This window comes from Coenobita brevimanus, chromosome 66 (genome assembly GCF_032717465.1).
Source record: "Coenobita brevimanus isolate Jiangsu-jjx chromosome 66, ASM3271746v2, whole genome shotgun sequence".
NCBI classification, from domain to species: domain Eukaryota; kingdom Metazoa; phylum Arthropoda; class Malacostraca; order Decapoda; family Coenobitidae; genus Coenobita; species Coenobita brevimanus.
Genome location: NC_137019.1, coordinates 19,300,490 through 19,328,386, shown reverse-complemented (window position 1 = coordinate 19,328,386; position 27,897 = coordinate 19,300,490). Strand labels below are relative to the sequence as shown.

Sequence of the window (27,897 nt, the reverse complement as noted above, 5' to 3'; positions counted from 1 at the left end):
TCACCCCTTTTCCATTCCCCCCAAAAGCCTTTCTCCTTCACTGCTGCATCTACTTCTATATCCCACCACCATGTTACCTTATATCTTGGGGGACTCCTTGTCCTTCCACACACTGACTCAGTAACTCTCAAGAGGTTTTTCTTGAGAGCTCTGTATTGTTCATTAACACTTCTGTCAACAGCTGTCTGTTCAGTCACAACACTACTCATCTTGGTGTAGAAGGCATCCCTTACTGCTTGATTTTTCAACTTCCATATTTTCCTCCCTGCATTTTCTTGCCTTGAAAACTGTGCTTCATACAATCATGTTTATTGTTTCTCAAGACTCTTGTATCCTCTCAGCCTCTACATTCCTTGTACCTTATGCACATCCTTCATGCAGCCCTTCATATCCTTGTGCTGTTGTACTCACATGACTGCTTGTATACTCTCCCAAAACAAGTCTCATCATCCTCCATACCACCAGTCACATATCAGATCATCCCAGAATCTAAACCATGTTATTCATCATCCAGGCTGACCTGTGGAGCATAGGCTGATATCATTGTAACCAGTAGTTTTCCAAGCAGTACTTTTAATGCTGTAATACTTTCATTTTTCTCTCACTGCATTCATAATATTCCATTCATTTCTCTTGAACAAGCATGCTGACCCCATCAAATCTGTCCACTTTTCCCTTTCAAAATAACTTATAGTCCATCCCAACAGTCATCTTTGTTGATTCTCCTCAGAATCTAACTTCCTGTATGCAATGGGCATCCACCCACCTTCTGCTCAAGGTCTCTACCACTCCCCCCCCCCCACCGCTCATGATGCCACTCTGAACCTCATGGGTGATATAGGTTCCTCAGGCTTGCCATTTATGTTGAGCTTCATTTGGGTTATAATTGTGTAAGGGAAGATGGAGATGGGCCACAGGCCCTGCCCGTCTGCACAGCCCCAAGTCCAGGAAGGGGATCAGGGACCCAAAGCCCACCAGTCATGGCCAGTGGCTGTGACATTGGCCTTGGGGCACCACACCAGGACAGCCATAAGGTAAGGACACTTTCCAATTGCACCTTGGCACTGTGATTTCCCTGCCATTACATGCCCATTGATAGTGTAGCCTCCTAGGGTGTCACTCCCAGGTTCAGGCCCCTTGCTACTGGGTGGAAGCAGTAGCCTGGAAAGCACAGTGCCCTGTACCCTCTGGCACAGATCTGATCCTCAGCTCCATTCTGGCCCAAAATGTGCTGACAGAGCTGACCTTACACCTCCTCTCATGCTGACCGTTAGGTAGTGGGGGGGAAAGTTTTCTGGCCACAGACCATTGCATTTTCTAACCCCTATGATGTAATAGGGTATGGTGTGTGATGTGTAAAGTGCATGTAGTGAGATGCATAGGACAGAGAAAAGTGTGTGGGAGAGTGTGCTGGCCCATTCTTCACGTCAGTGACACTCTGCAAAGGGTCAGCATAAGGGGATGGTTAGGCTGGGGACACTGGAGCTCCAGCTCTTCCTGTCGTAAGCTTTCTCATCTTCTTTGGGAGTACCACCCTCATTGGCTGGTGCTACAGCCTACCCCATACTTTTCAGTCATTCAGTTAAGGATACTCCCTTCAGTGTGACACCTGTGATTCCTCATTGCTTTGAATTTTTAAAAATTTTCACAAATTTTGTGGGCACTTTTGTTAGTTTTTCATAGTAATTAGTTAGATAACCTCTCTCCTTAGGTTGCTGGCCCTCATCCCATCATCCCACCACAAGAGCTGCTGAGGGGGCCTTTCTTTGTTGGCCTTAAGGCCGTTGCTTTTAGTGGGGGGGGGGGAACGAAAAAGAAAAGAAAGACCAGGTATAAAGACTGAACTGATGGAAGACAGTGTATAAAGGTTGAACTGATTGAAGACAGTATAGAAAGGTTAAGTGATGGAAGACTTCAAAGGTTAAACTGATGGAAAACAATGTATAAAGGTTGAACTGACTGAAGACAGTATATAAAGGTTGAACTGATAGAAGACAGTGTGTAAAGGTTGAACTGATAGAAGACTGTAAAGGTTGAACTGTATACTAGCTTTTAGGATGATTAGATGAGGTTGTAGCTGAATTTGTGTCTGTGTGTGTGTATAAAGTAAATTTTCCTTTTTTTTTTTCAGGAAGAACAAAATTTGCATCAAAAGCCTGCCAAGAAGCTGGTGAATGCACAAAAACGAATAAAAATAGAATATGAAGAAGACAAAATCACTACTGAGAATGAGGTAAAGTTAATGATAACTTCATACTGTTACCAGTGCATCTCAGCATTTGCATCTAAGTGTAAAGCTAGACTACTACTACTATTGGATATAATTACTGTAATATAGTGCATGAGAACTGTTTGATATTTTGAAAAGTAGAACCTCATTAATTCATTGTGATTAGGCCTCTGACCATTCTGAAATAATTGGTTTATTGAATTATTAGATGTGCCAGATCTTCATTATGTAACTTCATAATACTGTACCAGTAGCTGTGCAGAAATCATTACGGTAGTGTATTTACCCCACCATCTCTTTCTGTAAAATTCCAGTGTTATTTTAAACTGCAGCAAGCACTTGCATAATGCACAGTCACAGAGTGCGATTCTCACTTAACACGGGAGGTGCCATTTGTGTCCCAAAAATGTCGCAACGCGGAAAAAAATAGATATAACGTGGTCGGAGCTGCTTGTTTTTTACAGCACCTGACTAGGCGGTGACAATGGACATAACGTGATGCGAGGCCCCAATTTAGGTTTCAAAGTCGTACTACATGGCCAGTGGTAGACACAACACAGTGTGAGCCATAAAATTACAGTTGGAATTCACACAATGTGACAGTTGATAGACAGAGTGCGGATTGCATCAACCTATGAAGCCTTGCTATCACGTGTTTGTGCCGGGTGATGTCACAGTCTACTGAGCATTCATGCCCCAGTTGAAACTACCCTCTCCCTGTGCACTGGTTGCACACGTGCTTTGTGTGAGCTTTGCTCTTTATTTTGGCAACCTTACCCAGCCTGACCATGCTGACTTTGTTTTTGAGCCTCGGTTTTCCCTCCCAGCCAAGTCCTAAACTCACCAAAATGAGTCCAAAAACCAGTTACTAGCTTACCTAAACCCTGAAATAGCTTTAAAACAAGCTAAATTAAGCCTAAAAGAAGTTTATAACTGACCAAAGCCCAAAAATAAAATCTGAAAATTATCAAATATAAGTCTGGAAAAATTCAGACTTAGTAACCTGTACCCCAGAATGACAATGTTCACCCCACCTGTGACTTAATCCATTTATCAAAGTCTAAAAACAGTTTATAAATCAACCTAAACACAAAATTTAAGTCTAAGATATCATCAAAATCAGTGGGGAAAAAAAAAAACTAAACCCATTGTTCAGTTGGGGTTTGGCCATCGCTAGGCAGGGTATGGTGGTATTTCTATCCCCATCGTTAAGCCAAGGTATAGCATCTAGGGATATCGTATCTAAGGGTATACCTGTGTATACAGTAATACCTCGATATACAATACCCCTAGATGCAATACCCCAGCTTAACGATGGGGGTAGAAATACCACCATACCCCGCCTAATGATGGCCAAACACCACTTTAACGATGGGTTTTGATTTTTTAAACCAATTTTCATGATATTTTAGACTAAAATTGTGTGTTTAGGTTGATATATAATCTATTTTTAGACATATTAATGTGTTTTAGCCATAGGTGGGGTGAACATTGTCATTTTGGGGTACAGTTTACTAAGCATGATTTTTTCCAGACTTATATTTGACGATTTTCAGATTTTATTTGTTGGTTTTAGTGAGTTATTTACAGGTGTTAGGCTTAGGTTAGCTTCCTTCACAGCTGTTAGACCATTTAGATTGGCTTTAAAATTGTTTTTGGACTCATTTGGGTGGGTTTTGGGCTTGGTTTGAGGGAAAACCCAAAGCTGGTATATAAATGCTCCACATTACTTACGATGCCCCACCTAATGATGGGGTTTTACCTAACCAGTTACATTGTTAAGCTGGGGTATGCCTGTATATCTGTATGTTTGGGTATATACAAGGTGCTACCCAAAAGTTCCAGTAATTTGAACAGAGGGAGCCAACCATTTGCAGTTTTGCCTTTTGCCACTAGGAGGAGTCAGCAGTACCCCTTGTGCATCAGTGTGTCCCCAGTTGTGTCTGTGAACAGACGTGTTATCGAGCTGCACTTACTATTGTAACGTGGTGTGTAGGTGGTTTTGCGGTTTTGCAATGGCAGACCTCGCAGAACAAGGAACCTGCATCAAGTTCTGCTTCAGGATCAACAGGATGGCTGCAGAAACTCACCAGTTGCTTCAGCAAGCCTTTGGTGACAATGCCATATCCCAGGGCAGAACATTTTTCTGGTACAAGAGGTTCAAGGAAGGACGAATGTCCGTCAAAGACAATGACCGTTCTGGACAACCGTCAGCAGCAACAGCACCAGAAAATGTTGGAAATGTTTGTCAGGTTATCCTTGCAGATCTTAGATGAACTATCCATGATGTTTGTGATATCGTTGGACTGTCATACAGGAGCGTCCAACGCATTTTGTCAGACGTGTTGGGCATGAGATGCATCACTGCAAAATTTGTGCCAAGACTGCTGAATGACGAGCAGGAGGCACATTTTATTGCAGTTCGCAGGGAGCTCAAGAATCAGGTCAGAGATGATGCCACCTTCGTCTCCAAGGTCATAACTGGTGCTGGAAACTTGGTTCTGAGGAGTTTGCACCACCCATTCTTAAGTGTGGCAAGATGCACTTTTTTCCACACCTCTGCCCTGTTGAAGATGGTATCCTCAATAGTGTATTTCTTGAAGTTGTCCGGGTTTCTTGCCTCTGGTGACCTCATAGTCATCCTGGTCCATCCCATCCTTATTCACGAGGCACTGGTGTATGTAGAGGTTTCTGTAACTTGGTACTTCTTTGCACTTAGTAACTCTCTGGTCCATGGGCTGGATAAGGGCTGTTGTGTTGGCTGGCAGGAACAAGGCCTTGATTTGTCTATTCCTGCAGCAGAGTTTGACAGAGGAAGGATGGACTGGTGCATTATCCAACAACAGCACCACCCAAATGTTGTCAGGACTTATGCCATACCTTTTTTGGTGCTAGCTTGTGGAAGGGTCGAAGCTGTGGTGAAACCAGTCTGAATGAGTAAACCAGACAGACTTGTTACAGTACCCTCACGTCCAAAACACCTTTGTCCAGCACAGAGAGCAAAAAATTAGTACAATTTAATTACTGTAACATGGGTGCATTAGCATAACACAGACAGAGCTCCGAGAAGTAGTCGAAATCCACAGAGTTTGCCTCTAGCACGATCACCCCTTGTCCAACACGGTCATACTGGATGTTTCCGTGATGCTGACAGCCAATCAAAACTTCCCATCAAGTAGCCTTCCCCGCCTGCTATCGTGATGTGATCGTGATGTCACCCAGTGAAAAACGTTTCTGCTCTCACGTGATGTTTTGTTTAAATTTCTCCTGCCATGGTGCCACTCAGTCGCATAATTTGCATTGAATGGTGCTTTTTTCTCGCTGCATTTTCTGCCCTTGCGACTGCATTTTACCCTGCTCACGATGCCTGGAAAGCCTTCTTCCAGCAAAATGAGGAAGAGAGAAGAGTGCTAGGACAGGCAGAAGCAGGACCTTCTATGGATGTGGACGAGGATAGTGATTCTGAGTGTGATTTCGAAGGATTTATGAGAGGTTGAGGAGGAGTAGCAGCCATTACCTGCCAGTGATGCCAGCAGCCATCCTCCGGGGACCCAGTAGGACTACCTACAGCCTCAGATACCACCTTCCATTCCCAGCAAGCCCACTAACACTATCTTAAAAGGTTAGTTATCATTCAAAGTATAGTACCATTTATTATAATTACAGTAGTACCAATATATGTATAGGTATATGGTAGGTATTTAGGGTGACTTTTCCTATGGTTGCTGACATAATTCATTTTTCTCCATAAGCTCTATTGTTTGTCCAACACGTTTTTGGTCCAACACGGGACCCGTGCATGACAATATTACCATGTTGGACGCAAGGGTACTGTACCTTGGAACCCCACAGGAAGCTTGTCCATGTTGTCCTTCAGTGACCTGCGTTGCATGCTGCTACCTATTTGTCACATGGCACAATTAAGTAAAACTGTTAACGATGATGGATCTGTCCCCGGCCATTTCTCAGACTCTGCGCCCCTTATTGCCACTCTGGAGCCTTTTCAGGCCCCTGGGGACTTCCGTCCTCTGCCCCAGCGTTCAACTGGGACTGGGAGGAGGTCTCGTAGGGTTGCTTTGACTCCAAGGTTTGGCCCAGAGGAAGCAGTAAAAGAAAATTTCAAGAAGTATCTAGTGATGAAATCCTCTGCAGGTGGCTCAGTGCTGGATATGGACATATTTAATCTGTACTGTGCCATTGTGTCTGCCTGTGGCCGTGAACCAGTGATATCCACCCAAGGGGATGGTAGCCTCCTAATTGAGGTTTCCTCCCCAGAAGAGAGCTCACGTCTCCAGACTCTGACCTCTGTTTCTGGTCACAGTGTATCCTGTACACCTCATGGCACTTTTAACCAGTGTAAGAGGGCCATTTACTCCCGGGACCTCCTCCGATACCCTGAATCACAGTTACTAGAAGAACTATGGTCTTATGGTGTTGTAAAGGTTGACCGGGTACAGATGAAGATCGATGGTGTTCTGACCCCAACTCCGACGCTGTTTCTGACTTTTGAACGCTTAACTTTGCCTGCTTCCGTGAAACTTGCTTGGCTCTCTCTGCCTGTGAAGCCTTATGTTCCGAACCCAAGGCGGTGTTTCCACTGTCAGGGGTATGGACATGTAAGCAAATTTTGTCGGCGTGCACTGGCTGGCCTTTCTGGTGTCTGTATCTCCTGTGGTGAATCGAGTCATACCGGTGATTGTCCAGGACCCCTTAAATGCTATTACTGCGGGGGTCCTCATGCTGTATCTTCAAAAAACTGTCCTCGCTACTGCCTTGAAAAGGAGGTTCTGAGCATTCGCACACGTGAGAAGGTTTCTTTTCCAGAAGCAAAGAGGAGGGCCCAGACTCTCTTCTTTCAGCCTGGAGTTACTTATGCTTTTGCCCTTTCAGGGGCACCTATACGTCGTACTGTGACCCAGAAGTTGCCACTACCCTTTACAGTGACCACTTTCCCAACTACTGATTTGACGGATATTACCCCTGAAATTACTAGTATATGTGAGAATGTTTCATGCCCACCCACTGCTCCAACTGTTCCTACCTCCACTTCAGAAGCTGACGGTTTGTGCACTTCTGTGGTGGTGGCGGATGTACACATTGATGTAACTCGTCTTGTCCAGTATGCACAAGGCTCCTTCTGTACCCAGTAAACGTCACCATAACTCGTCAGAGTCCTCAGAGCCTGACAACCGGCCACCCAAGGTCTCTGTTGTCGAACCTTGTATTGCCCTCTCTCTTGTTTCCTCTGCCTCAGAGGCTGAGGGGTCTAGCCAGGTGGAAGATGCAGCTGGTGGTTCACCTGTGGTCAAGTCCCCGCCTGGAGATGGTGTTGGAGAAACCGTTGGTGCTTTAGTTCTGAAAAGTACAAAGTCATCCTCACAGGGTTCGAATCTCGTTGACACTCTTTCCACTTCCGGGGCTTCTAACAGAGGCACTGGTCGTCCCATATCACCCAAGGCGGCCTCCAAGCCACTTTCCAAGCCGAATGTTACTCCACTTCAGAGGAAGAGTGTTGGAAAATTTTCCTCGTCCTTACGTTTGTCCACGGATGCTCGACATAGGGTGTGGGTTCCTGGTGCTGGGCAGTCTCTTCCCAAGGGCCTTCCTAAGCATCATTCCAAACCCGCTCATATGTCAGGAGGTGTACAGTCCCGCACTTACTCATAATTTTCCCTTTCACTATGGGTTCTGTCATCCAGTGGAATTGTCGAGGTTTACGTGCCGGCTATGAGGAACTGTGTCATCTAGTTTCTCAATTTACTCCTTTATGCATGTGTATCCAGGAGACCATGGTTGGTGAGGCTGTTCCTGCCGGTCCTTCTGGCTACAATGCTTTTTATTCTGATCCTGTGTCAAGCCAAGGTCGTCATGGAGGGACTGGTATCTTCCTCCGCCAGGATATTCCATATAGTCATCTGGATATTTCTGGTCCCCTGCAGGCAGTTGCTGTCCGGATGTTTTTACGTCGGCAGTATACAGTTTGCAGTCTTTATCTTCCTCCCAGCGCTACTGATGAAAGGGCAGATCTGGAACGCCTTATTCATGGCCTTCCTTCTCCCTTTCTATTACTAGGAGATATGAATGGACACCATCCACAGTGGGGTAACAGTGAGGCCAACCCTCGGGGGGTAATGCTGGCCTCTGTAGTGGAACATGAATTGGGCATTTTAAACTCCAATAAAATGACTTATTTCCATAGCCAGACAGGAACTTTTACTGCCATTGATTTGTCCTTATGTTCAGCTGATGCTGTTTTAGATTTTAACTGGGATGTGTTGCCAGACCTGCATGGCAGCAACCATTTTCCTTTACTCTTAACTGCTGGTGCAGGTGGACCTCAGCCACGTCTTCCTCGCTGGCTTCTGGATAAGGCTGACTGGCCATGTTTCAGGGAATTATGTTCCATTTCCCTTTCTGTCAATGAATTTGGCTGTCTTACTGAGGCAGTGTCATATTTCAATAAAGTGTTGCACTCAGCAGCCCGATTATCTATTCCAAAAACGAAGGGTCAGTTTCCTAAACGTCCGGTTCCTTGGTGGAACTCTGAGTGCAGTTCCGCAGTGAGAGCCAAACGAGTCGCCTTCTCTTGACTTCGTCATCACCGTGGGGATCCTCAGTATATGATAGCGTATCGGAGGGCACGAGCTCATATGAGGCGGGTTTTAAAGGAGGCCAGGCGTTCATCCTGGAAGAGATATGTGTCCTCCATCAATTCAAGGACTTCCATCACCCAGGTGTGGAACCGGGTAAGGAAAATTTCAGGGAAATTTACTGTTCCATCTCCTCCCGTTTTATCTGCAGCAGATGGAACTGTGGCTGATCCTTTTGCTGTTGCAGAGTTGCTTGCTGAACATTTTGCCAGTGTATCACAGAGGAATGCAGATACGCCTTCGGCTTGCCACCGTCGGCGCCTAGAGTCTCATGGTCTCAGTTTTGCCTCTGCTGGGGGAGAGCCTTACAATGTTCCATTTTCAATTTCTGAACTCCAGGCAGCTCTGTCGCAGTGCCTTGATTCTTCTCCTGGTTATGATGATATTCCTTATGCCTTTCTACATCACCTGTCTGATGAGTCCCTTTTGTTTTTGCTTTCACTGTATAATAAGATCTGGTGTTCTAGGGAGTTTCCGGCTTGTTGGAGTCTTGCTGTGGTTATCCCCATCCCCAAACCAGGTAAGGACCACGTACAGGCAATGAATTATCGGCCTATTTCTCTAACGTCATGAATATGTAAAGTTCTGGAAAAGATGGTCAATGTTAGGCTTGTGTGGTTTTTGGAGAGAGGTGACTTATTATCCCCTGCCCAGTATGGTTTTCGAAAAATGCGATCTACCTCCGATCCACTGCTGACCTTGGAATCTTCTGTTTGTGAGGCTTTCTCCACTAACCAACACCAGGTCACAGTTTTCTTTGATCTGGAGAAGGCATATGACACTGCTTGGCATCATGGCATTTTACTTTCCCTTCATGAGTTTGATTTTCGTGGGCACTTGCCTATTTTTATCCAACAGTTTTTATCTAACCGTTTTTTAAGGGTCAGAGTGGGAGGAGTGCTTTCTAATGCCCGTGAACTAGAAGATGGAGTACCACAAGGGAGTGTCCTAAGTGTTACTCTGTTTGCTGTAGCCGTTAACAGTGTAATCAGTGTACTTCCTGACGGTGTACGAGGATCATTATATGTCGATGACCTCTCAATATCCTTCACCGCATCTAGAATGTCTCTGATAGAGAGGAAGTTGCAGCTTGCCCTTAATAGAATTTCTGACTGGGCAGAGTCTTGCGGTTTCCGGTTTTCTTTAACAAAGACAGTGGCTATGCATTTTTTTCGTCTTTGTGGGGTTCACCCAGACCCAGACTTGTATCTCTATGGTAGGTGAATATCCTGTGTGGAAGAGACGCGGTTTTTGGGCCTTTTATTTGATAGACAACTAACCTGGGTTTCTCGTATTCGCTCTGTTAATGTGGCTTGTCTTAAAGCTTTGAGTCTTTTGAAGGTTTTAGCTCATACCTCGTGGGGTGCTGACCGTCAGACCCTGCTCCTCTTGCATAGATCTCTTATTCTTCCTAAACTTGAATATGGATGTGAGGTTTACTCCTCTGCAACAGATGCCCGTCTCCAGTTGTAATTCTGTGCATCATGCTGGTGTACGTCTGGCAACTGGGGCATTCAGATCATCCCCAATTACAAGTTTGTTAGTAGATGCTGGTGTACTCCCCTTGGATTTGCGATGCCAGTTGCTAATGATGAGGTGTTGGTATCGTCTTCACCGCATTCCAGACTCAATTTCTTGTGCCATCGTCTCCCAGGATTCCCAGTCTTCTGCTTATGACACCCGTCCTAATTTCCCGAAGCCATTTGGTTACAGGGTCCTGTCTGTTGTGTTAGCCCTCTCTGTCCCGAGATTGGCAATTTGTCCACATCGGATTCCTAGGGTGGGTTCTTGGCTACTCCCTCGTGTGACGTTTTGTAGGTCCGTTGTTGAAAAAAAGGACTCGCTTCCCTCTCAGGTGTCCCTCTCTCTCTTTTTAGAACATACCTTTATTCATGAGGGTTCTGTCCCCGTCTATACTGACGGGTCTAAGACTGATACTGGAGTAGGATTTGGTGTTGTTTTCCCCTCCTTTAGTAGGGGCGGTAGCCTTCCTGGCAATACTTCAGTGTATACGGCAGAGCTGACTGAAATTTTATATGCACTTAAAATCATTTTTACTCTCCCCGAATCCGTTTTGTGATTTATAGTGACTCACGTAGTGCTCTGTCTGCACTGGAGTCTTTTAATGCATCCCATCCATTGATTTTATCAATTTTAGAGTGGCTTTTTCTTCTTGGCCATCATGGCCGCCATGTGAACTCCTGTTGGATTCCCGCACATGTAGGTGTGGTGGGCAATGAGAGGGCAGATACTTTAGCTAAAGCTGCGTCTTCTCAACAGCCCCCAACCGACTACCCCTTTCCTTCTTCAGATGTAACACCTTACCTGCGGTACGCAGTTGGTACGTGTTGGCAGAGACACTGGGATGTTGTTTCTCATAATAAACTGAAAGAAATCTTTCAGAGAGTGGTTGTGCCAAGGGTTCTTCCCTCCATGTCTCGGCGATTGGAGGTGGCTCTTGCTAGGCTTCGCATTGGGCATTCTCGGCTTACACATGGGTTCCTCATGGGTGGTGAGACTCAACTGTACTGTGATGACTGCCTTGTTCCCCTTACTGTCCGTTACTTGCTGGTCGAGTGTCCGAGTCTGGGGGACCTGCGTCAGAGATTCCCCCATAGGCATAAGGGGGCAGATGGTGCCTACTGTTTGTCCTCAATGCTCGGTGAAGCCTCTAGCGATTTTAGTGATGTTTTTAGTTTTCTTCAGGAGGCAGGCCTCCTTCCACTTTTATAAGTAATTGATATTTTATAAATTATGCTTTTATTATTTTCAGTGTTTTATTTCTACTAACAGATTTTAACTTTATTTTGAATATGCATTTTTTTTTTTATGTAGCTGCACCTTTTACTTTGGTGTCCTGCGGCATATGACCCTGGCAGTTGCTCCGCCAGTTTTTAATTATTTTCAATCAATCAGTCAATCAACCTACCTACTTTGGCTGTAGGCAATGAGAGCCATCAGTTTTGGCACAGGCCAGAATGGAGAGATGCTCCTTCATTGCTTTATGCTTTGGAGTGCTGCCAGTATCTTTGGAAACCTGGGTATTTTGAGGGAGAGCATGCCAGAAGAGCTCAGTGTCTCGTCAGCATTGTTGATATGAAACTCATGCAGGCCCTCCTCCTCCATCAACTTCCATAGATGTCAGACAAAGTATTCTACAACATGAACACTGACGCTGAGCATCTCTCCAGTTATGGCCTTGTTAACCCCTAAAGACCAGTGTCTAATGGTCGTCAGTTTTGGGTCCAGCTATGTAAAGTCCTAATACTGACGATCGTAGAGAGGCTGAATATACTGTATGTACAGTATGTCTTGCATGATTTAAAAAAAAAGAGATTTTTAATGCTCATTCTCTCAACTCGTTTCATGCCTTGGCACATAATTCATATATATTTTAGCGATTTCTGTAAGGTTATTTTGCAAAAATAATGTATTTAACAAAATTTTCCTCTTTTCGTTCTTACACAAGGGGCGACTTTCTTTTATCTCTGATGGTCAAGAGTGCAGTAACCATTAGACATATGAAAGTGAAATATGCATTTTCAGGTGTGTAAATTAGAGCTCTTGAAAGCTGTAAGACCAAAATTTGCCCTGGTGAAAGTTGAAAAATCAGTCCCGAATGGCGACTGGGGAATAGTTAGGCTGGGAGATTTGCAGTCTTTAGGTTTTAACAATGCTGTGGTGCCTCCTGAACCTCCAGAGCCAGCCATCACCTCACTTGAAATCTTTTATTTCAAGGTGAGTAACAAGCCTTTGTGCTGTGTGTTAAGTACCCAGGCAACCCTTAGCTTGCTCCTGTATGTACCACTTATACACCACTTTGTTGAATATCTCGTTGGGTAAGTTCCTGGTTCAGAACATTTTTTTTTTCCCTTCCTACCACCTTCCATTTTCTTCATTACCTCCATTGTTTTGCATTTTGCTTTCACGAAGTCATGCAGGATCAACCTCTTAAGGCGATACTTGTGCATGCATGAGGCTGTCCCTGCTCACACTTTTCTCATGCACCTCTGTCACTTTGATCTTTGCATTGGTCATAATCTTTCTTTTTGCTTTTTAATAGAGGCAATGCTAGGAGATTCCTTATGAGAATCCATTTTTCATGGTTACTGTGGGAAAACACTTGCCACACTCAAGAGATGCAAGATACGTAGGTGGTGATATTGATGCAACAAGACTGAGGCCAACCATGTGTGGTACAGTGTGTCCAAAGCCTCCAGTCCCACACAGCCTACCGGAAGTATCCCCAAATTGCCTAGCGTTCCACTGCTTTCCACCTGCTTCTCTTCACCCTAGTCCAAGTGGGTGGGAAAAACTGCTGCCGAAGTTGGTAACTATGTTCTGAGTCACCCCGTGTGCTTGGAGGGATCCAGTAGGTTTGCTTTATGCCTCCCATGTAATGGATAGCATATGTTAAAGACAAAAATGTGTCCAGTCAGCCCAGTACCATCCGGAAGGTCCATGTGGTTTTTCCCACATAACAGATGGTATCCGATATGTCCAACAGTTTTTCCAGGAGCCTTCAAAGTGTCTGTTAAATCCGATACCCGGTCAACCAAAGTTTCACTAAAGTGAGGGTCTACAGTACAGTGCAGCCTCATTATACAACAGCTCATTATGTAATAAATTGCAACAACGATAATTCAGAAGTTATACCTTGTCCCGGTACAGTGTTAAAAAAACTACGATTTTGCTACAGCAATATTTCAACAGCCACCCCTGAGAATCTCTTGCAAACACAGTGACTCATGCAAGCCCAGATGGCCACCCAGTGTTTACATTGGCTGTGACTGATGCATTTTGTTCTGTTTTGTGCATGAAAGGCCACTGAAACACCATTTATATCACAAAATAATAGTGCAGGTGCTTAACAAATAGTTTATCTATTGTCAGATGCCTTAAGCCCATAAGGGGTGGCCACAAACAAATCGGCTCCATTTCATCTGGTCCCCCGCCATTTCACAGCACTGCTCCCAGCTCACACACTCCTCTCATATACCTCTCCACTCCATGCCTCCATCTCATCCTTGGCCTCCCCCTCCCTCTTCCCCCATCCACCTCACTCACACTCTCCTCATTAGTTAGTGCAGTGTGCAATATTAAGTGAATTGATAACTTTTTGTGAGTTAAATACTGAAACTTGTGACTTAGAAATCATGTCAGCCATACTACCTAACCATCATCCTCTTAACCCCTTAACCGCGGGTGTCATTTTTGTGATGCTTGGGAGCAAGGGATCATACCGCGGGGCGACACTTGTGATTCTGTGTTATTTTGAATTCGCCCGGGCTTTGAAATGGTGACTTGTATCATGTATCAGTACTGCCAATGTCCAACACTAGTCAGCACTCCTAATCTCATCTGTACTCCCATCCATTGTTGACAATTTAGCCATTTCTCCCCGTTTTTGACTCCCCTCCCTACCTCCCCTCCATTACCCTATCCTTTCGCCTGCCCGGCCGTGCTACACTAAGTAAATCTTCCCTGGAATTTTTCACTGATTTCATCCATTGTAATAAGCCCTGTGCTCTATTCTTATACCAAATAATATATACAAGAAAGAAATAAGGGAAGTGAGAGTGCCATACATCTAGAATTGGCTAATTATCACCTGACAACACCTCACGTGCACTCGTTCGCTAATTTTCGCTGTTTATTTCCCCTTGAAATATGCCGTATAATCTATTTTCGTAATAAAAATATATATAAGAAAGGAAGGGAGAAGCCTAAGTGATATTTACATTCACCTGGAACTAACTAATTTATTATGTATTGTCTTGGTTTCCTGCCAATAATTCCATTGCTATATACAATATTAGCAGGTCTCATAGGGCTGAAGTTGGTAGTATTGCACGTACCCTAGCCAGGCAGCAGGAGGCCACCACTATCAGTTCACTGTCATCTTTGAAAGTGAGAGTATGCCTGATTTGCTCCTGCTAACTTCCGTCGCTTTATAACCCCATGCAAAGGGCCCTGCGACCTTTACCCCCTACTAAACCTCGTGTGGCAAGAGGTAAAGGGCTGACAATTGATAGAGAGTGACTATGATCTTTTTATTGAGTAAAACAGTGCAAGTGGAATTATAAATTAAGTTTAAGTAATGTGTAAACAGCAAGAAAGCAATGAATGTAAATATAAGTGAACAGTGGAAAATAATTTTATAAGTTACTTCAAGTGACAGTGCATAACACAGTGTAAATAAAATAGAAATGTAAATAATGTAAATAAAGTAGAGAACGTAAACAGAAATGTAAATGAGTGGTATTATAAGAATATGAGTATATATACTAGGAGTAATGAAAGTGAAAGTTTCACTCTAGCATGTATGAATATTATGAGTTATGAGAGTGAAGGTGAAAGTGACATTCACTTTCAATTCTGGTATACAGGACGAGAAAGTGAATGCTACGTATTTTACTGAAAGAAATTGAATCCCTACAGTGACAATAAACTACTATTACTAAAGGAAACTTATGGATAAAGACTGTATATATATATATATATATATAAGTGTTATATAGTAACAGAAATATAAACTGTGAGTGTTTTTATGAATAATAGACAACACTAGCGGCGAACGATCGGAAGTAGGATGGTCATACGCCCTCGTATTTTTCATTGCATTCACAGTGTTTTTTTGGGGGAGTATGGATTACAAACTCTTTGAGAATCATAGATTAGTGTTTCTAGTGATAATGTCAGGCTGTGGTAATCATATTACGAGTTGTCGGGAAGTGTAAAGTGGAGACTTCGTTACCCAACTTCATAGGTCTCCACAAGTCCTACGGTACTCGATGAAGGCTCAACAAACACCCAAGGAGAAAGCTGAAGGTATGTGCCATAAGTATATTTGATTTTACTATTCTAGGATTAATAACTGATTTTTGGCAAATATTTTTAGAGAGTCTGTTGGAGCACGAATGTGCCCGCGGGAGCCGCAAGTCAAAGCAAAACAAGCCCGTGGTGTAAGGGTTAATGGGTCTCTACTCAGCTGACTGAGCCAGGATACCCACCCAGTGTTTACATTGGCTGTGATCATTGCCTTTCTTTCTATTTTGTGCATGAAAGGTCACTGAAACACCATTGTTTTTGCCAGATAACAGTGCAAGTGCTTAACAAATAGTGCAGTGTGCAGTATTAACCCCTCCGTGGCCAAAGGCCCGTAATTTTTCGTGCACGCCAGGCCAACGCCGGGGCCATTTTTTGAAGTTTCGAAAATTTATTTATTTTTTCTTGCCATATTGAAGAGAAAGTTCAGATGCACCTAACAGTGCAAATCCCAGCTTCCTAGACACATTCTGTGGCTTGCAATGGAGCACGGAAGTTGCAGAAATATCAGCAATCGATATCCACCGCCCAGGGGCGCTGCTGCAACATGACTAGGCAGATATCATTATTTTTTTTTTTTTTTTTACTAAAACAATGCGAATGGTGCTGAAATGTTGTGCATATATGAGATAGGATGATATCAGATGATTTCAGTACATAATATATTAGGAATGGCTGGAAAAAAAAAAATTATGAATACGTTTTCACCTTTTTCATAAAAAATTTGTTTATGGTAGTTTCGAGTTATTTTTTACGTTGTCGTTGTGCTCATACTTGGAAAAGGGAATGAAAGGGTTGAATTTTCAGCCCTAAATGAGAAAATTGCACGTCCTTCGAGGCTAGTCTCTACCACGGGAGAACAAAGTGGATGGTCAAATCCGATTAGCAATATAGAAGTTGAGTCGGAACTTCGAGCTCCCACACCACGAGCATGGCTAAAAATAGAATCATAATGCAGTTTCAGAACTAAGAATAAGTCTAATTATTACAAATACAGAGACAAAGCAGGAATAAATACGTTTACAGACGGGGGAAAACGTATTTTTTTCGTAATAACATGTTCATCTTTCTCAATCATTTTTCTTTCTTTATCATTTTACCTTGTTATCTGCAATATATATTGCTGTCTCGTAAACAGGGTGGTCGTGTGTGTTTTGCACGGGAGGAAAAAGATTGTATTTTCTGTCTGGGTCGAGATAATGGGTGTAATTATGTGTTTTTAGGCATGGCCACGAGCAAAAAAATTGTACATCCACTCGTCGCGACAGCAGACGGTGAACTGACAGATGATATGTGAGAGGGTGAAGTCAAGGTCAGTCTCATGTCCCAGATTTTCGTTCACTTCCCGAAAGTTCTCATAGTTTTCTACAAGATGTACTGCATCTAATGATCCAAACCATTACAGCAAACCTAAGCAAACAGGTAAATATACCAAGACAAAAATGTATTTTTCACTGATTGTCATATCTTTTTTCTTTGTGCCTGTATTACTTCATAATCATAAACAGATGGTTGTGTGTGTTTTGCAAGAGAGGACAAAGATGATAATTATGTTCTGCCGGGGTCGAGATAATGGGTGTACAGTAATCCCTCTACTATCCGATGCAATAAAGCCAAAAGCATGTCCAGAAAGTGGTCCCGTCCAGAAAATGGGCCCCAGCCTCCTGGACCTGTACTTATGGACCCTAACCTACCCTGCCTCAGAAAAACACCTATACAACTCACTACTGGTCATGCATAGCACCTATTTAAGACCCAATTCACTCCAATAAGGGACATAAAAGACTGAAATAAATGCAAAAGAATCAGAGAATGAGGTTTTAGAGGTGAGTTTATACAATACTGTATTAAGCATTCTGGGTACTTACAAGTCCCTGGCTCCTGGACTGGTACGTATGAACCCTAACCTACCCTAACTCAGAAAAACACCTCCCTACTGCACATGCATAGCACCTAACCTTATTCACACCAAGAAGGAACATCAAAGAGTGAAATGAGGTTTTAGAGGTAATAATGGAAAATACAGTACAATATGAAACATTCTGGGTACTTACAACAAGTCCCTGGCCATCTTGATGAATAACCCGCCTCCTCTCAGACTCTGACAGTAAAATGGAGTACCTGAAGCACCTGTAGTTCACTGTACATGAAGTCTTGCACTGAACTTAGTCAGTTGCACTCAGAATTCCATTCTCTTAACACTGCGCACTCTAGTCTTACGTGCGCTCCATTGCACCTTAATGAAAGAAGTGTTGCACTCTGCACTTAAGTCTTTGCACTCATAAATCACTCTACACACTCTAGTCTAATTTGCGCTCCATTGATCGTCGGTAAAATAAGTGTTGCACTCTGCATTTAAGTCTTTGCACTCTGAATTCTAATTTCTTAACACTACCACTATTTTTTTTCACTGCACAACACTGTAAATTCCCGTGTGGTCTAGTGGCGAGTTCTTGCTGTTTATTCACTTTCAAAGTCTGAGAGTAGCTGATGCAGGTGGCCTAGAGGTGCGTCGGTGGGACTTGGTGATGGAATACCCACTGCAGATGACTCTGAAGAGAGGCGCAAACTCACGTCGAGTGGTGACTCCACCGTGGCTGATGTGCTGGGCTGTGGCTTGGAGAATAAGGGCCTGTCTTGGGGAGGCAATGGTGTGGAGTCGGGGCTGCGCACAGCAGGGGTCATGGGTCCGAAAAAGCTGTCAATGGTTGATTGACATAAGGAACGACAATTTTGGCGATTAATGATGCGCTGCCCGAAAGCACGCACTTCCTCCACAAGTCCTAAGGGCCCCACCTCCCTGTCGCAGTCTGGGTGTTCCAGGTAGTCAAGAACGAGCTCTACGTGTTCCTGGAGTGCACTCAGCTTGGGGATGGCTGGAGTAGTGTCACGCTGAGAGGCGTCCGCATCATCATTGCCGTCTTCGTCGGAATCTTCAAGCTGGGTACTGACACCTGCAACTGAAGATGCAATCTTGATATCAGACATGGTCTAATACCCAGGATTGCCCTCGTCTTCATCCAACCACTCACTCACTTCGTTCGCATCAACATCGTCGTCGTGCGCACATAGACGCGCATGGAAGTCATCCACGTCAAAACCTAGGAAATCGTGCTCCACATCCATTCCAAGAAGCAGACAAGACCAACCATTTTCTAGAGTCTTGACAGGGACACCCTTCCATGCACTGGCCCAGTTGTAGATTGCAGACGATGTTGTAGCGGCAAAGGTTTTGCCAAAGTCCGCTGGCCTTGCGTGTCCTGTCCCTCCCTGCACTCATCCTCGTCCTCGAGAACAACCATCACCTTGTCCAGGAACTTCCTTCGGTACAGCCTCTTCATTGCCACGATCACTCCTTGGTCCATTGGTTGGATGAGAGCAGTCGTGTTAGGTGGCATAAACATGCACCTAACGTTGCCATTCTCAGCAACCAAGTCCTTGTTGCACGGGTGGGCAGGTGCGTTATCGAGGAGAAGGAGGGCCTTTACCTGGTCGCGTGGGATTTCCAGTGTCTTCTTCTGGTAATTGATGATCTCCTTGATGAAATGGCGGTGGAACCAATCTTTGAAGATGTGGGCAGTGAACCATGCCTTCAAAGAATGGTACCAAACGACAGGAAGGACATCCATCACCCCACGAAGACACTGAGGCTGCTTTGCACGGCCAACAATAACGGGCTTAAGCTGGTGCATGCCGTTAGCATTGGCACAACACAAAGCAGATATCCGTTGCTTGGAGAGCTTGCAGCCAGGTTAACGCTTCTCCATCTCCTCGGCTAGAGTGTTCGTTGGCAAAGAGCGATAGAATAAACCAGTTTCGTCAGCATCATAGACTTGACCGAGAGTGAGGCCCTCCCTGTCAATCAAGGCCTTCACCTTGTGCCGAAACTCCTCTACTCCATCCTCATTGGCGTCCAAAGCTTCGCCATGAGCCTTATGGTTGGTAAGGCCATGTCGTAACTTGAATGCGAAGAGCCAACCCTCAGATGCTTTTAAGTCTGGGGCATTGTGAAACCTTGCGAACTTCTCAGCAGCAGCCTTCAGTTCCGTGCCACGCACCATCACACCAGCAGCACGTTGCTGTCGATACCAAATCAACGTGGAGCAGTCGACTTCAGGATGCTGGGGAGTAAACATCATCTTCCTCTCCGTGTTGCGTTTGTTCTTTGATGAGAAGCAAGCCGTTTACTGCATGAGTTTGTCGCGGGATCTCCTGATATCAAACAGAGTAGATCGGGCCAGGTTGAATTCATGGAGGATGCATGAGGTTGACCATCCCGTGTCCACCTTATTCAATATCTCACTCTTCTTCTCCAGAGTCAAAACCACTCTCTTCCTCTTCTCAGCCAGTGGGGCCATCATCACACACACTAACAAGAGGCAAGAGAGCAGCAGCAGAGCCTGCAGGAGGTAGGGCACCACCACAAAAGCGAGCACGTGGGCGGCCATGATGACGAGCGTGCACTCACAACATGAGACAGGCGGTAAGTGGGGAGGATGCAGAGGCGCTCTAGTGGACTGCGGCGGAACTACGCACCAAAACACAGCTGGTCTGTGCCACACGCCCTAAGTTCAAATTATAGGGGGAAAAAGTCAGATTTTTTTCAAATTTTTTGTGCTTTTTGGCCAGTTTTGGGAGTACTGAATCCCAGGATCAAAATGTCCAGAAAGTGGCGTCCAGATGGTACGGGGATTACTGTAGTTGTGCGTGTTTAGGCATGGCCAGGAGCGAAAAAATTGAAAATCCACTCATCACAGCAGCAGGCTCTGAACTGTTTGATGGGGTGTATGGGAGTGCAGTGTAGGTCAGTGTGAAGACGTTTAGAACGTTCGTTCACTTCCCAAAAATTTTTGCAGTTTTTTATAGGCTGCGCTCAAATGACGCCTGCAGCCATTTATCAGCTAAACGTCATTCAACGCCAGTGGCCATGGAGGGGTTAAGTGAAGGGATACCTTTTTGCATGTGAATTACTGAAACTTGTGATTTGGAAATTGTTTCAAGCTTACATGACCATCATCCCAACAGTGTGCCACTGCTCAGCTGGCTAAGTCAAGCTGCCCGCCCAGTGTTTGCATTCACTGTGATCGTCAGCCTTTCGTTATATTTTGTGCATGAAACTCCACTGAAACATCATTACTGTCACCCAGTAACAGCAGAAGTGCTTGACTAGATTTAGTGCAGTGTATAATATTAAGTGAAGTGATAACATATCTTTTTGTATTGTGATCATCCCTTTCCCCCATATTGTGCAAACTAAAGAGGCTCTACTTTTACAAAGTCATAATTGAGAGTCAGCTAAGATGATAGCTGGGAAGGACTGTAGGTGTTAGCTATTTTGGAAGGGAAGTGTGGATGGATATGGTGGTGTGGGCATGCTGGTCTATCTACCTGTCTGTCTATTGCCAGGATGCCTCAGTCCTGTGAGGGGTGGCCACAAATAAATTGCCTCCATGTTGCCCTGTCCAGTGCCACTGAACTTCCTTGCTCACAGCTCACACCCTCATCTCCCATATATCTTTCCACTCCATCCCCCCATTCCTTCGCCTCCTCTCCCTTTCCCCCCTCTCCACTTCACTCACATACACTCTCCTTGTTAGTCTCTCACTCTGCATCCTCTCCACATGGCCTAACCACTTCAGTGTATTTCTCATAACGTTTTCTGTCACGTCCACATCCACACCACAACGCTCCTTCACTTTCTCATTTATCAGCCTGTCTCTCCATGTAACTCCACATGCTCCTGTCAAATAACTCATTTCCACTGCTTTCACTCTTGACTTGTGACCCTCCATCAAGGTCCAAGCTTCACTTCCATACATTAGAGTTGGTATCACAGTGGTGTCATGCAGTGATTTTTTTTTTTTTTTAATAAATACTTCCATGCTCACTTCCCTGTTCCCTATCACTGCTTTCAAACAACCAGTAACCTTTCTTCAGTATTGTACCCCTCCAAGATATAAGGTAATTTGGTGATGGAGTGAGGGTGTAGAGGCAGCAGTTGAGAAAAGAAGATTCTCCGGAAATGGAGAAGTGGATGGTAACAGAGAGGAATACCTGGCTGCCAAGCTTTGGGCCAGAAAGGAGAATTACAGGGTAAAGTGTGTGTATCAGACTTTTACTGGATAGCCTAAATACAGTAGTGCCAAAATTATTTAACCCATCACATCCAACGCAAACCACCAGCAGGTGTTTTTCTTAAAAATCACCATTATTTAAACCATAATTTCTCAGCTAAACCTATGATATAAAATTATAGTACAGTAAAAGTCCCATTATTCGGCAGCTGATTATTCGGTAGATCCGACATTTCGGCAGTTTTGAGAAATAGTCCCATTTACGAAAATCTTTGATTGTTCGGCAGATGTCCCCCATTTACGAAAATCTTTAATTGTTCGGCAGATGTCCGGAATCATCTCAGCAGTCCAGGAAGTGTTATCTGTGACTTGTAGGCCTAATGTTTCATTACACTTCTGTATGTTCACTAATTTCTATATTTTTTCAGACTCAGGTATAGTATTATATTGATTACAGTATTGGATAGTATCATACAGTACAGCAACCACCCCCTCCAAATTAGCGAGGGTTACGTTCCAAGCCCCCTCGCTAATTCTTGAAATTCGTTCATTCTTGACGCATTCCTGAAAGTGTCATTTACTGGTAATTGCGTAGCCCATGAACCACTGATACTGTAATGCATTACCAATAAATAATGGTGCTTGTTAAATTAGTTTCCCCATTGTTTTTAGCTGTACGGCTGTGACATCTCTAGTATTTTTATTCCTCAGCATAATGGAGGAAGGGACTGTCCTGTTTAACTAAACTTAATCTAACCGAGTTTAACTGTACCTAATAATTTAACCATACCTAACCTAACCTAAAGTCAGAAAAATACTTAAAAATAAACTGGAGGAATATGAATTGCTAAGGTCTCTCTGATGAAAGTTAAATGTACATTAAGCGCTCATTCTTTTGTTCGTTTTTGTGTTTAATGTGAAAGAGAGTACTGATGCAAACAGTAATATATCCCATTAACCCCTTAATAACCTCCGGCACTGAACAACCCTTTACAGTACCGATGTCAGTGATATCAAGTCAATGTGAGCTATAAAGAAAATTGAACAATTACAGTAATCACTCTAATATCCGGACGCCCAATATCCGAACATCCCCACTATCCGGACATAAGAATGTTTCATACTGTACTTTTTTCTATATTATACTTACCTCATTTCACTCTTTAATGTCCTTTATTGGTGTGAATAGGGTGTTAGGATCTATGCATGTGCAGTAGGAAGGTGTTTTTCTGAGTTAGGCTAGGTTAGGGTCCATAAGTACCAGTCCAGGAGCCAGTCATCAGAATGTTTATTATTGTATGAACCTACTTCTAAACCCTCATTTTATGTTTCTTTTGCACTTATTTCAGTCATTTATGTGCTTATTGGTGTGATTTGGGTCTTAAATAGGTGCTATGCAGGTCCAGAGGGAGTTGTATAGGTGTTTCTCTGAGTTAGGGTCCATAAGTACAAGTCCATAAGCTGGGGCCCAATATCCGGACAGAACCAATATCCGGACCTACCTATGGCTCTGTTACATCGGATATTGGAGTGATTACTGTATGGGGAGGGAACGAAGGTCACTGGTACGTTTACACGACTCTATGCTAAGATTCCAAGCAGTCAGGCGGTCGGTTAATCTCAGATGTTTTCGCCCATTTGGTAAATGCCCCGTAACTTTATAAGTTTTTCTGTGACTCATAGCGAATCATAGCATGGGTTTGGAAAGCAAAATAACATTGCTAGGTGAGCCAGACGATTATCTTCACGTCTTTAAGAAAAACAAATTGATAGAAGAATGGAAGAAACTTACTCTACGTACTCAGAGGGATTAAATTTCTTCCATTTTCTTAAAGATGTGAAGATAATCATCTGGCGCATCTAACAATGTGTTATTTAGTTTCCTAAACCCATGCTATGATTCACGGGGGAAGTTACAAAGTTACTGTGCATTTACCAAATGGGCGAAAACATCTGAGATTAACTGACCCTCTGACTGCTTGGAATCGTAGAGTCGTTTAAACATGCCAGTGACCTTCGTTCCCTTCCCATAATTGTTCACAATTTTTTACTGTAATGGGTTGTTCAATGCCGGAGGTTATAAGGGATTAATGGAATACATTACTGTTCCCATCAATACTCTCCCTTTCACATGTAAACAAAAAAAACGAAGAAAAGAATGAATGCTAAATGTACGATTAACTTTCATCAGAAAGACCTTACCAATTCATATTCCTTCACTTTATTTTATGCAATTTTCAGACTATTTTATTTTGTGTTTGGAAAAAATACTGTATACAGCACTCACTCCAAACATATTTGTAATAACATAAGTAGTGATGAGTTCACCAATACAAGTGATGTACTGAGCTGGTAGGTAATATTATGTATCATTTCGGCCATCCAGGAAGTGTTATCTGACTTGTATGCCTACTGTGTCATTACCCTTGTATATGTTCACTAATTTATATATATATATATTTCAGATTCAGGTACAGTACTGTATTGATTGCAGTATTGTACAGTATACTCTCTCCAAACAGTTGTAATACCATAAGTGGTGATGACAGTGTTCACCAATATATTTAAGGTACTGAGTGGGTAGGTTTTTGATTATTCGGTAAATCCAACATCTCGGCATCATCCTGGTCCCATAGATGCCGAATAATGGGACTTTTACTGTATAATATGCTACTGTAACATGATGCAATAGTCATAATAATAATACAGTAACAATAATACTACAAAACACTAGATCATGTATACGTGTCACCCGGATGTCCCCAGGTCGTCATGTATACATGTCACCCGGACGGGAGGAGTTAAGGTGGCAGATCAGGTGAAAAGAGAAAATAAATACCATAGGTGAGCAGTGTGTGTGAAGAACAGTGAAGGAAAAGTAATGGTGGATAATGAGGTTCTTAAAGATGCTCGGAAAGAACAGGGAAGGTTTTGAGTGAGCCCAGTATTTGGCCTTGGCATTTGACTGATGCTGTAACTGTAACTGTGAGTGGGGCCATAGGCAGGATGCAGTGGGGGAAGGTGGTAGGTGTTTTTGGCTTGACTGCTGAAATTGTACTGGTTTGATAATTATGATTATACAAGCATATGAGTGTGTTGTCCCAGATGACTGGGTGAAGAGTGTGATTGCAAAATTTGTATAATGGGAGAGGTGATGCCCTGGAAAGAGGAAGTTTTAGAGGCCTAAAACTTTTTGGCCTGATAATGAAGGTAATGGAGGGAGTCCTGTAATGTATGATAAGGGAGATTGTGAATATTGATGAGATGCTGTTTAGGTTTATGCCAGGCAAAGGACTACTTATGTCATACTCAGAGTCTAGCAACTTCAGGAAAAATATGTAGAAAGAAGAGAGAGAAGGCCTTTGCCAGAGTCCCTAGGGAGGTGGTTAATTTGGCAGTCTTTCCTTCCATCCTCTTCTGTCTTTCTTTCCTTCATTCTTTCCTTGTCCTTCTGCCTACGGGCGACTTTACACTCCCTCTTCTGTCTTTCTTTCCTTCATTCTTTTCCTTCTGCCTGTGGGTGACTCTACACTGAGTGACAAGCCAAATGGTTACCTGTACACCAGGAAACCATTTACTATGCTGGGTGGTAACCATATAGCCAAATTTTGGCACCTGGTGGTTTAGTGGGTAATTATTGCGCTCCAGTCGGATTGAGCCGGTGAAGGTTTATATCCAAGGGGTGGTTGGGGTTGATTGTTCATGTAATGTCAGTCAGGGATGAGTGAGGCCAGTCACTCTCATCTTAAATGTCGAGACCAACTGCCTAACCCCATGCTCCTACGCTCTTCATGGGGCAATGTAGGATTGGATGATGGGTGGATGGATGGATGGATAGAACTCAGCTTGGGATCAAGGAGTGGTTGGTCAGAATAGTTCTGGCTATGTATGTGGATGCATGCACCCAGGTGAGAGTGAATGGAGATTTGAGTGATGAGCTTTCAGTAAAGGTTGGTGTGCATCAGGAGTCAACTTTGAACCTGTGGTGAAATAAGAAACTTTTCTAGCCTCGTGAACATAAGGCTTTATTCAGCAAGAAACAGCAGCAAGGTGTGAACAGTGAGCTAGCCAGTAACTAACTGACCCTTAGCCAATATAAAGGTCCAAACAACAGTTTCGGAGGATGATTCGAAACACCAGTGAATGAAACATGAAAACTCATTATTTCATAGTCTGTGAATTACCACATTCACCCTTTGTTCAGTAAAACTTAGCATGTAATTATATACATAAGATCTTACAATATAATCAGTTGAAACCTAGTACTTCATAAATAGGTTATCCTATTTACTAGTTTTATTAAATACATCAAATCTCAAACGTATTACTTAATGAATAAGTTAGCCTATCTACAGGTTTCCTAATCCTAGTCGAGTGATGAAGCATCGGCTGTTCTTCGGGAAGGTTCACCTCAGGAGTGTCGGGTTCGCTATTCTCTGGTTGATGAGCGTCGTGTGAGGAGGTGCGGGAGTCACCAGTGCCAAGAGCCGATATTAAGTCGTCAGGAGGAGTCTTTGGTGACAAGGGAGAACTCAGGTCCTTGGGAGATGGTGCAAGATCACTTGTGAAGACTGTTGATTCCCTCCTGTCAGGGTAACAAATCTTGGCGTAGTGAGGAGTGGCGCTTAAGAGATCGATGGGCTCTACCAGTGGGTCAGATTTAGAGTTGCGAACAAATTTGCTTAGGAATACCTGCCCAGATGAAGTCAGCCATGATGGGAGAGAATAACCATTAGACAATTTCCTTGGGAAAGAGAACAATCTTTCATGGGGAGTCTGATTAGTAGCAATGCAAAGGAGTGATCTAAGAGAATGAAGTACAGGTCTCCCTCGTTTTACGATTGGTATGCGTTCCTAGAAAGGCAATCGTAAACTGTAATATCGTAAAGCGAAATTAAGGTTTAATGGGAAATATAGGGATGCGTTCCTGGACTCGTGTATAAGGAACCCAAGACCCATACAAGTGATCTAATATGCAGTAATAATGATGATGTTTTATGTATTGTAGAGTTGTGCTTGTCTCCCTAGCTTTCTTAATGTTGACAGCATGCTTTCTAACAGTCTACACAGTCGACTGTGCAAGGCTCATGGAACGAGCGATGGAGTTTGCCCCCTCACCTGCTTCGTTCTGCTTCACAGTATTAAGCTTAGACTCCAGGGTTAAGGACGTTCTTGCTTTCTTTGGCTTCATATCACCAGCACCAGATGTTGCAGGGCGTTTACAAGACATCACGGTGGTGGCACTTGGGGTGCAAAATATGAAGAACAGGAGAAATAATAATGTCATGGGCATTGATGCACACAGGTGCACAGAGATTGTAAGCTGAACAAGCACGCGGGTGAGACTGGCAAAAGCGTGGGAAACTGCGTGGGAGGGGCGGGTATGCCACGCATCTCTCAACTGATCTGCCTGTGAGTGCAGGATTTCCACATGCCCAGTCATAAATGCGAGGGAGCTCAATCGTAAAATGAACACTTGGTACTAAAGAAGAAGGATCGTAAATGCGAAATATCGTAAAACAAGGGAGATCTGTACATGATCTAGTACAAGCTCCCATTGAGAGTTCTTAAGAGTGCTGGTTCCTACGGCTAATTGCACAGGTTTCCAAATGGTTCCATTTTCCCTCTCATACTCTGCATTCCCCTGGGGGTGATAAGGGGTAGAATGTGTCATAACAACTCCATGTTCTGTCAGGAAATTACAAACTTCTTTACACGAATTGAGGCCCCCGGTCTGAGTGGGTCGAGGAAGGGCACCTGAATGAAGAGAATAATTTTTGAAAACATGATATTACAGTTTGAGAAGTCATGTCTAGACATGGAAAGGCAAATGGAAATTGAGAATATTCATCAGTGGCTACTAAGAGATACGTATCACGAGTACAAGAAGCCTTAGGGCCAATGAAATCAACAGAAATTCTATCAAAAGGGTGCATAGCATGAATGAGATTAGTTTTAGGTGGCCTAAAGAATCTAGGTTTCAACTCAGAACATACAGAATACTGAGAGCATACCCTCTTCACATCAGCTAAAGAATAAGGTAAATTCTTAATTTTTTTATGAAATGGTATAATCTAGTAATTCATGGATGACAAAGTGAAGCATGTATATCCTC

General features: G+C 43.6%; 1 protein-coding gene across 1 annotated transcript in view; it reads left to right on the top strand.

Annotated features, from left to right (window-relative positions):
• The first annotated feature begins 2,168 nt into the window (after positions 1 to 2,168).
• Nthl1 (Nth-like DNA glycosylase 1) overlaps positions 2,169 to 27,897 on the top strand; it is a 149,188-nt gene continuing 123,459 nt past the window's right edge. Inside the window, exon 1 of the mRNA XM_080276723.1 lies at positions 2,169 to 2,233. The gene's annotated coding sequence lies outside the window, so the exon portion shown is untranslated. The remainder of the gene's footprint in view (positions 2,234 to 27,897) is intronic.